Raw genomic sequence first — 8,710 nt, forward strand, 5'->3', positions numbered from 1 at the left:
GAGAATAGAATAAGTGTGGATTACTTGTTAGAACTGGATCAATTTTAAATGTTTCAAAATATGTGCTCCTTAAGCCTAGCCAATGATTTGAGTCCTATGGGACAAGATTAGATTTGGGTTTCAATGTTATTAATTGGTATAGGTATAATGATATGCAGTACTGATTACACATGCATGTTGTTATGTATTAGACAATTCATTAATTAAACCTCTTATAGGAAAAATTGTAAAGATGATGTAAGGACTGGAACCATGGGGATGACGTGCAGTGTGACCCCTGAAGTCTACTGGTGGTAGAGCAAGCAGTGTGCTTCCAAGTGGGGTCATCTGAAGACACAGAGCTGTGCCACAGCTCTGGTACACAGCTGAGCAACAATGAACATAGCATATAGCGAGAATGTAGAATCTGTGCTCAGGATAAATTTCTTTTTTTAAATTAATTTATTTTATTTTATTTACTTTTGGCTGTGCTGGGTCTTCATTGCTGTGTGCGGGCTTTCTCTAGTTGCAGCGACTGGGGGCTACTCTTCATGGCAGTGCTCTGGCTTCTCATTGCAGTGGTTTCTCTCGTTGCGGAGCACGGGCTCTAGGCATGCGGGCTTCAGTAGTTGTGGCTTGTGGGCTCTAGAGTGCAGGCTCAGTAGTTGTGGCGCACAGATTTAGTTGCTCCGTGGCCTGTGGGATCTTCCTGGACCAGGGCTGGAACCCGTGTCCCTTGCATTGGCAGGCAGATTCTTAACCACTGTGCTACCAGGGAAGCCCAGGATAAAAGTTCTTAACAGCATGAAATAACTGAACTGAGTTTTATATCAGTTTTGATATGAATTTTATCAATCTGAGTTTGACAAAATTCAGCCAGTCCTTTCAGAGGCATTCCTTACCTACAGAACCATTGTGTGACACACCTAAATTCACCAAGGAATGTTTAGGAGCAGCTAAATTAAGTTACTGTGACCAAAAGGCTAAGGGACAGTTTAAAGCATCTAGAGGTTTAGTAAAGTTTAATTTATGGTTGGGAGAATAAGAAAAATAGCTCTGATGGAGGACATCCCACATCACTTCAATTCCTGACTCCCTTCAGAACTGCTTGTATCCTTTGGTACCAAGTAAATCATATTTCACAGAGACCTTGAAAACTGTGATAGTGACTTGAAAGAGACTTGAGCTGATACTTCACAAAAGAACATATACAAATGTCCCATGAGCACCTGAAAAGGGTCTCAAAATCATTAGTCTTCAGGGAAATACGAATTGAAAGTACAATGAGATGCCATTATATACTCAATAAAAGGCTAAAATGAAAGAGATGACAGTACCAAGTGTTAGTGAACATGTGGAAACTCTCCTACATTGTTCCTGGGAGTGTAAAATGATAAAACCACTTTGGAAAGCTATTTAATAGTTTGTTATAAAGTTAAACGTCACCTACTGTTATGGACTGAATGTTTGTGTTCCTCCCAAAATGCATATGTTGAAGTCCTAACCCCCAGTGGATGGTATTTTAAAATGAGGCTTTTGGGAAGTAATCAGGGCTAGTTGAGGTCATGAGGGTGGGGCCCTCATGATGGGATTAGGGCCCTTATAAGAAGAGACACTAGGGAGCTTGCTCTCTCTCTCTTTCCTGCACTCACAAAGAGATCATGTGAGCACACAGCAAGATGGCAGCTGCCTACAAGCCAAGAGAAGAGGCCTCAGAATAAACCCTACCTTGCTGGTGCCTTAATCTTACACTTCTCAGATCAGACTTCCCAGGACATTTTAGCCTCAAGAACAGTGAGAAATAAATTTCTGTTGTTTAAACCACCCAGTCTGTGTATTTTGTTATGGCAGCCCAAGCAGAGTAATACACCTACCCCACAACCAGTTGTTCTAGTCTTAGGTATTTACTCAAGAGAAATAAATCGATGCCCACCAAAAGACTTGTGCACCAATGTTCATGGCAGCTTTCTTCATAATAACTTAGAAACAATCCAAGCGTGCATCAACAGGTGAATGCATAAATACTGTTGTACATTTGTGCAATGAAATACTACACAGTGGGACTTCCCTGGTGGTCTAGTGGTTAAGAATCCACCTTACAATGCGGGAGATGTGGGTTTGATCCCTGGATGGAGAACTAAGATTCCACATTCAGCAGGGCAACTAAGCCCGTGCAGTGCAACTACTGAGCCTGCACACCACAACTAAGAGAGCCTGCACACAGCAACTAGAGAGAAGCCCACATACCGCAATGAAGAGCCCACATGCCACAACTAAGACCCGATGAAGCAAAAAATAAAATTAATGAAATAAATATTTTTAAAAGAATGTAAATTCTATTGATATTGGGTATTTTTTTTAAAAAAATACTACACAGTAATGAAAAGAAGCATCGATACACAGACCATAATAAATTAATCTCATAAATAATATGCTGAAGGAGAGAAGTGAGACACAAAAAAGTACATACTATAAGATTCCATTTATATGAAGTTTTAGAACTGGCAAAACTAATATACAGCAAAAGATATCAGAAGAGTGGTTGCTTCTGGGTGGGTGGTTTTGAGTGGGAAGTAGTTTGAGGGAACTTTCTGGGATAATGAGAATGTTCCATGTTTTATTTGGGGTCAAACAAATTTATCAAATTTGACGAAAATGTACACTTACAAATCTGCATTTAAAAAAGAGAATAAATGAAAAGACAAGAAGCTTCATTAACATGACTGTTTCAAGTTGTTGTTTTGGCCAGTTTGTGATATTGTGATTTATAATAAGAAATATATATATGATCTTCAACCAGTTTCTGGCACAGAGCTCCCAAAACCCTTGGGATTTCCTAAGTGGTAAGAGAGATAAATGTGTCTTTTGATATTCATAACAAGCTCTTGTCAACCACACCAGACCTTATGTTAATGAACTAATTTTTAGAAAACACCTAAAGATGGGGGCAGGTTGCCAGGGAACAACCCATGTTATTAGAGGGTTGAAGTAGCCCCATCCCTGCTCCCCAATAACAAGGGAGGGAAGAGGGGCTCGAGAGCTGGAGATTGAGTTCAATCATCAATGACCAATGATTTCATCAATCATGCCTATGTAATGAAGCCTCTATAAAATCTCAAAATGACTGGGGTTCAGAGCGTCCAGGTTGGTGAACTTGTGGAGGTGCTGGGAGAGAGGTGCTGAGAGAGAGCAAGAAAACTCTGCATCCTTTCCCCATACCTTGTCCTATGCCTCTCTTCCATTGGGCTGTTTCTGTATTATATCCTTTTATAGTAAACTGGTGATTTGGTAAGCAAAATGTTTTCCTGAATTCTGTGAGCAGCTGTAGAAAATTAATCAAACTTGAGGAGGGGGGTGCATAAACCCCTGATTTATAGCCAGTAGGTCAGAGTCACAGGTAACAACCTGAACTTGAGATTGGTGTCTGAAGTGGGGGTGGAATTTGGGGTGGTGGACAATCTTGTGGGACTGAAGCCTTAACTTGTGGCATCTGATATCATCTCCAGGTAGCCTGTGTCACAATTGTGTTAACAGCTTGGTGGTGTTAGAAAAAATACAGGTTGGACATTTAATGCGCCCTCCTGTGGATGAATATGGAGCAGAGCTGAAGACAAAGTTGACATCAGTGAGTAAGCCCATTAAGTTTCTCTGGTTGGCATCCATTTTGAAATACTTTTCACATCATCTCCTGCAGAACGGTGCTTGCTTTAAAAAAATAAGTGTGTGTGTGTGGGGGGGGTGTGTGTGTGGCATTTTAATCATTCAATATGTTCTTTACCAGCGCTTTAATTGCATTGTTCTCACCATACACTCTTTCTGGAAAGCAGTACATTATTTGACAGTTTGTTGACTAGATGAGAAGGGACAGTGAAACTACCACGACTCTCAAATTGTTGAAGTATCTGGTCTCAGAGACTGCTAAGGGCCTATATACCCCATTTCTAACAGAAATGTGACTAAAGACAGGGAAGCCCCATGTGTGGGGACTTTCATGAATCAGAAAAGAAGTCTTCCTAGAAAAGACTCGTTTCAGTAGTCCTAGACTGTGGTACTCCAGAGAGTTTGACACCATTGGGCACTGCACCATTTTAAGAGTCCTCTGGTGAGTGGGAAGAGGGTTATTTGAAGGGAATGAAAAGAGGAGAGAACCTTCCTTGCTCAGGAGAACACAAATGGAAATTGTGGCCTAGACATTCATTCCCTTACAACTATCAGTAACTATGCACTCTTGGGAAAGTCTTAATTATCCACAGGTACCTGCAAACTCTAGAAAAACTCATGAAGAGGTACATCAGCATGTACAGAATATTTACAGCAGCATTTTTTTCCAAGACATTTTATTGTGGTAAAATACACATAAAATTTACCATCTTAACCTTTTTCAAGTGTACAGTTCAGTGGTATTAAATATATCCACAGTCTTGTGCAACCATCACCACCATCCATCTCCAGAACTCTTCATCTTGTAAATCTAAAACTCTGTACCAATTAAACAATAACTCCCCACAGCACCTTCCCCCAGCACCAGGCAACCACCATTCTGCTTTCTGTTTCCATGATTCTGACTATTCAAATAACCTCATATAAGTAGAATAATAGAGTATTTGTCTTTCTGTGACTGGTTTATTACGGCAGCATGTTTTTTAAAGCTACTATTACTCTTACTTGAAAATGAAAAACAAACAAAGCTTGAGATAGTCTATCGTGAGCCATTTGATTAACGAGAGAGAGGATTTTGTTTAACCTTGTTTTCTGTTTCATGTTTCTTGTTCTGCTTCTCTTCTCTGGCCTTCTCGTATGTTACTTAAACATTTTTTAGACTTCCACTTTGATTTATATAGTCTTCTTCAGTATATCATTTTGTATAATTTTTTAGTGGTTGCTCTAGGTATACACACATAACTTAGCAAAGTACAGAAACCTTAATTCCACTGAGGTCCCTCTGTCTCCCCACTTTTTAAAATATAATTGTCTTAAGTCTTTCCTCTGTATACATTGGGCACCAATCGTTCTATCATTTTACTTCAACCATCACTTCTCTTTTAAGAAACTCATAGTTAGGAGAGTCTATTTTAGGTATCCCTATTTTTACCCATTCTGATGTTCTTTTTTTTCTCTCTACAGTTCCAAGCCTTCTTCTGTTATCATTTACTTTGTTTAGAATACTTCCTTTAGTTATTCTTTAAGGGTAGTTCTGCTAGCAATGAATACTCTTGGTTATCCTTTGTCTGAGAATGTCTTTATTTCCCTTTTACTCCTGAATTGTATTTTCACCAGATATTGAATTCATGGTTGACAGTTCCTTTTCTTTCCATTTGAGAAAAACATGCTGCTTCCTTTGGCTTCCACAGTTCAGATGAGTGGGGGGTGGTTTCCCACTGGTGTTTGGTTACAGTAAGGTGGGTGTTACCAAAAAAGTTCTCTGTGCTAGTCCACCATTTTCCCCAGTTTCAACTAAGGGAAATAGGCTTTTCTTAGAGTTTTTTTTTTTCTTGTCTGGGTCTGTTGTTGGTTCTGGCTTGTAAGCTTCTGCAACACCCTAGCTGAAACATATAGGAGGTGATAAGGAAAACAAGGGAATTTACCACATGTCCTTCCCTGGCTCTAAAGTTCTCAGTTCGCCTTCTTCCTTACACATTTCAGAGTCTTCCTGTGCTTGTTTGTTGTGTTATGTCCACGGATTTTTAATTGTAAAAGGGATGACATGGGAGGAATGGGGCTACTCCATTTTGTGTCAAACCCCAGGTATGGAGTTTTCCTCAACATTTTATTATGAAAATTTTCAAATACAAAGTAAAGTTGAAAGAATTTTACAGTGAACGCCCATATACCATCACCTAGATTCTACCAATAACATATTACTAAATTTGTTTTATCACGGTTCCTAAAAGATAAAACTTGGAAACAACACAAATGTCCATTGACAGTATAATAGCTAAAGCTACCTGCAATAATGGGGATAAATCTGACAAAATGTTTGGAGAACAAAGCACACAAAAAATATGACTATATGACTCTATTTTATAAAGTTAAAAACAAGTAAAACTATTACGTAAGGATGTATGAGTTGGTAGTAAAACCATAAAGAAAAGCACAAAAAGGTCTATCTCAAAAGTCATGATAGTAGCTGATTAGTGATTAGGAAAAAGGTACTGAGTGTTAGTAGGGGGCTACCTCTCAAGTTGGGTAGATGTTTACAGGGGTGATCTCTTTATAATCATGTGTCACACTGGATTATATGTTCTAATTGGCTTCTGTATGTATATTTCACATTTTTAAAAGTATGAGAAATATGATTCTATTTTTGTTTCATACTCACAAATGTGTATATGCACATACAACAGCATATATGAATAGCATATAAACATGTAACCAATGTTTCTGTTGGATTTATTTCTTTATTACATGTTTCTTCATTCCATATACTGTGTGTAAATTTTTTTAACAATGAATGCATTATTTTCATAGACAGGATAAACAACAAAGCACTTTTCTCTTTAAAAAATTGTGCATATACAGTATTTCAAAATGATACCAAAAGTTTTAACATTTCAATAGGAAATGGCCAAAGTACATATACAGGCAATTAATATGTCTGAATGGTTCAATAAATATGATATTATAATTTCAAATTAAATATAAAAATTTTGCTCTATTAAATAAAAAAGAGCATTTTTTAAATCGTTAAAAAGAAAAAAACCCAGAGTGGGCATGGGTGTCAGAAACTGCTTATGGAAATATAAATTGTAAAATCTTCCTGGAAGACAACTAGTCAATGTACTTAGAATTCTACCAGTCCTTGATCCAGCAATTCAACTTCAGGGAATTTAAACTAAAGAATAATTTTCGGGCTTCCCTGGTGGCGCAGTGGTTGAGAGTCCGCCTGCCGATGCAGGGGACACGGGTTCATGCCCCGGTCCGGGAAGATCCCACATGCCGCAGAGTGGCTAGGCCCGTGAGCCATGGCCACTGAGCCTGCGCGTCCGGAGCCTGTGCTCCGCAACGGGAGAGGCCAGGATAGTGAGAGGCCGGTGTACCGCAAAAAAAAAAAAAAAAGAAAGAAAAGAATTTTTGGGCTTCCCTGGTGGCGCAGTGGTTGAGAATCTGCCTGCCAATGCAGGGGACACGGGTTCGAGCCCTGGTCTGGGAGGATCCCACATGCCGCGGAGCAACTGGGACCGTGAGCCACAACTACTGAGCCTGCGCGTCTGGAGCCTGTGCTCCGCAACAAGAGAGGCTGAGATAGTGAGAGGCCCGCGCACCGCAATGAAGAGTGGTCCCCGCTCACCGCAACTAGAGAAAGCCCTCGCACAGAAACAAAGACCCAACACAGCCAAAAATAAATAAATAAATAAATAAATAAATAAATAAATAAATAAATAAATAAAATAATTTTCAAAGACATAGCTACAAGGATATTAATGGAGCAAAAAACTAGAAAAAATATAACTAACAGTAGGGGTAAAATATTAGGTAAATACATTTAAATAAATAAGTTTAAATATGTTTAACAAAAGAATTTATTTAAATGCAATGGAATGTACTGAAGTCACTGAAAACACTACTGACGGATAATATTTATTGGCAAGTTCAAATATTCAAGGCATATTCTTAAGTGGGGAAAAAACCCACACATAATTGTAACCAACATAGGTTACAATTGCTATCTGCAATATTCCATTTTGTTAAAAACAGATTGGTGTGACTATCAGAGAGATTAATATGGAGTTCAAAGGGCTGCTAAAAGATGTTCACCAAAATGTTAACCATTTCTTTTTGTGTGGTGGCATCAAGTGCATCTTTCTTTATTTTATTTATCAAACCTTCTAAATGGGCCATGTGTTTCTTTACCAAAAAAAATTTTGTTGGTTTCTCGGTGCCTGAAATGGCCCTCCTCTCCTGCACTGCCTCTGACTCTTCCCTCCATTCTCACTCTCTCAGTGAGGCCTGCGAGGAGCCACCCTACTCACTTTCCCAAATGAGCCCCAAATCCCCACCACACTGCTCTTCTTTCACTTTTTCCCATAACACTTATCTCCTAAAATGTTATATAATGATATTCATGGCTTATAGTCTGCTCTCTACCTCCTTCCCCCACCCCCACCTCCCAAAACTGTTCTCCAGAGCAACGATCTCTATTTTGCCCACTGAGGTATTTCAAATCCTTTACAATGGGGCTTGGCACATAGCAGGTGATCCATACATTTTTTTTCTAATATAAATTTCTTTATTTTTGGCTGTGTTGGGTCTTCGCTGCTGCTCACAGGCTTTCTCTAGTTGTGGTGTGAGGGGGGCTACTCTTTGTTGAGGTGCGTGGGCTTCTCATTGAGGTGGCTTCTCTTTCTTGCCGAGCATGGGCTCTAGGTGCGCAGGCTTCAGTAGTTGTGGCACATGGGCTCAGTAGCTGTGGCTTGCCGGCTCTAAAGCACAGGCTCAGTAGTTCTGGCACACAGGCTTAGTTGCTCCAAGGCATGTGGGATCTTCTAGGACCAGGACTCGAACCCGTGTTCCCTGCATTGGCAGGCGGATTCTCAACCACTTAGTCACCAGGGAAGTCCTCCATACACTCTTGTTGAAAGACTTACGGGGAAATAGGTTTGTTCTTGGCGGTTGTCTACTTGCCTTGCTCTCATTTACGCACATGCAGAGCTACAAGTCACTGCCCTGTAGGAACCTCGGTTTCCTCCTGGAAGAACCGGGAACCCAGGAGCCAGCAGCCCAAGGAGCTCGA

Source organism: Mesoplodon mirus (assembly GCF_964341445.2).
Source record: "Mesoplodon mirus genome assembly, chromosome: 5".
In the NCBI taxonomy this organism is placed as follows: domain Eukaryota; kingdom Metazoa; phylum Chordata; class Mammalia; order Artiodactyla; family Ziphiidae; genus Mesoplodon; species Mesoplodon mirus.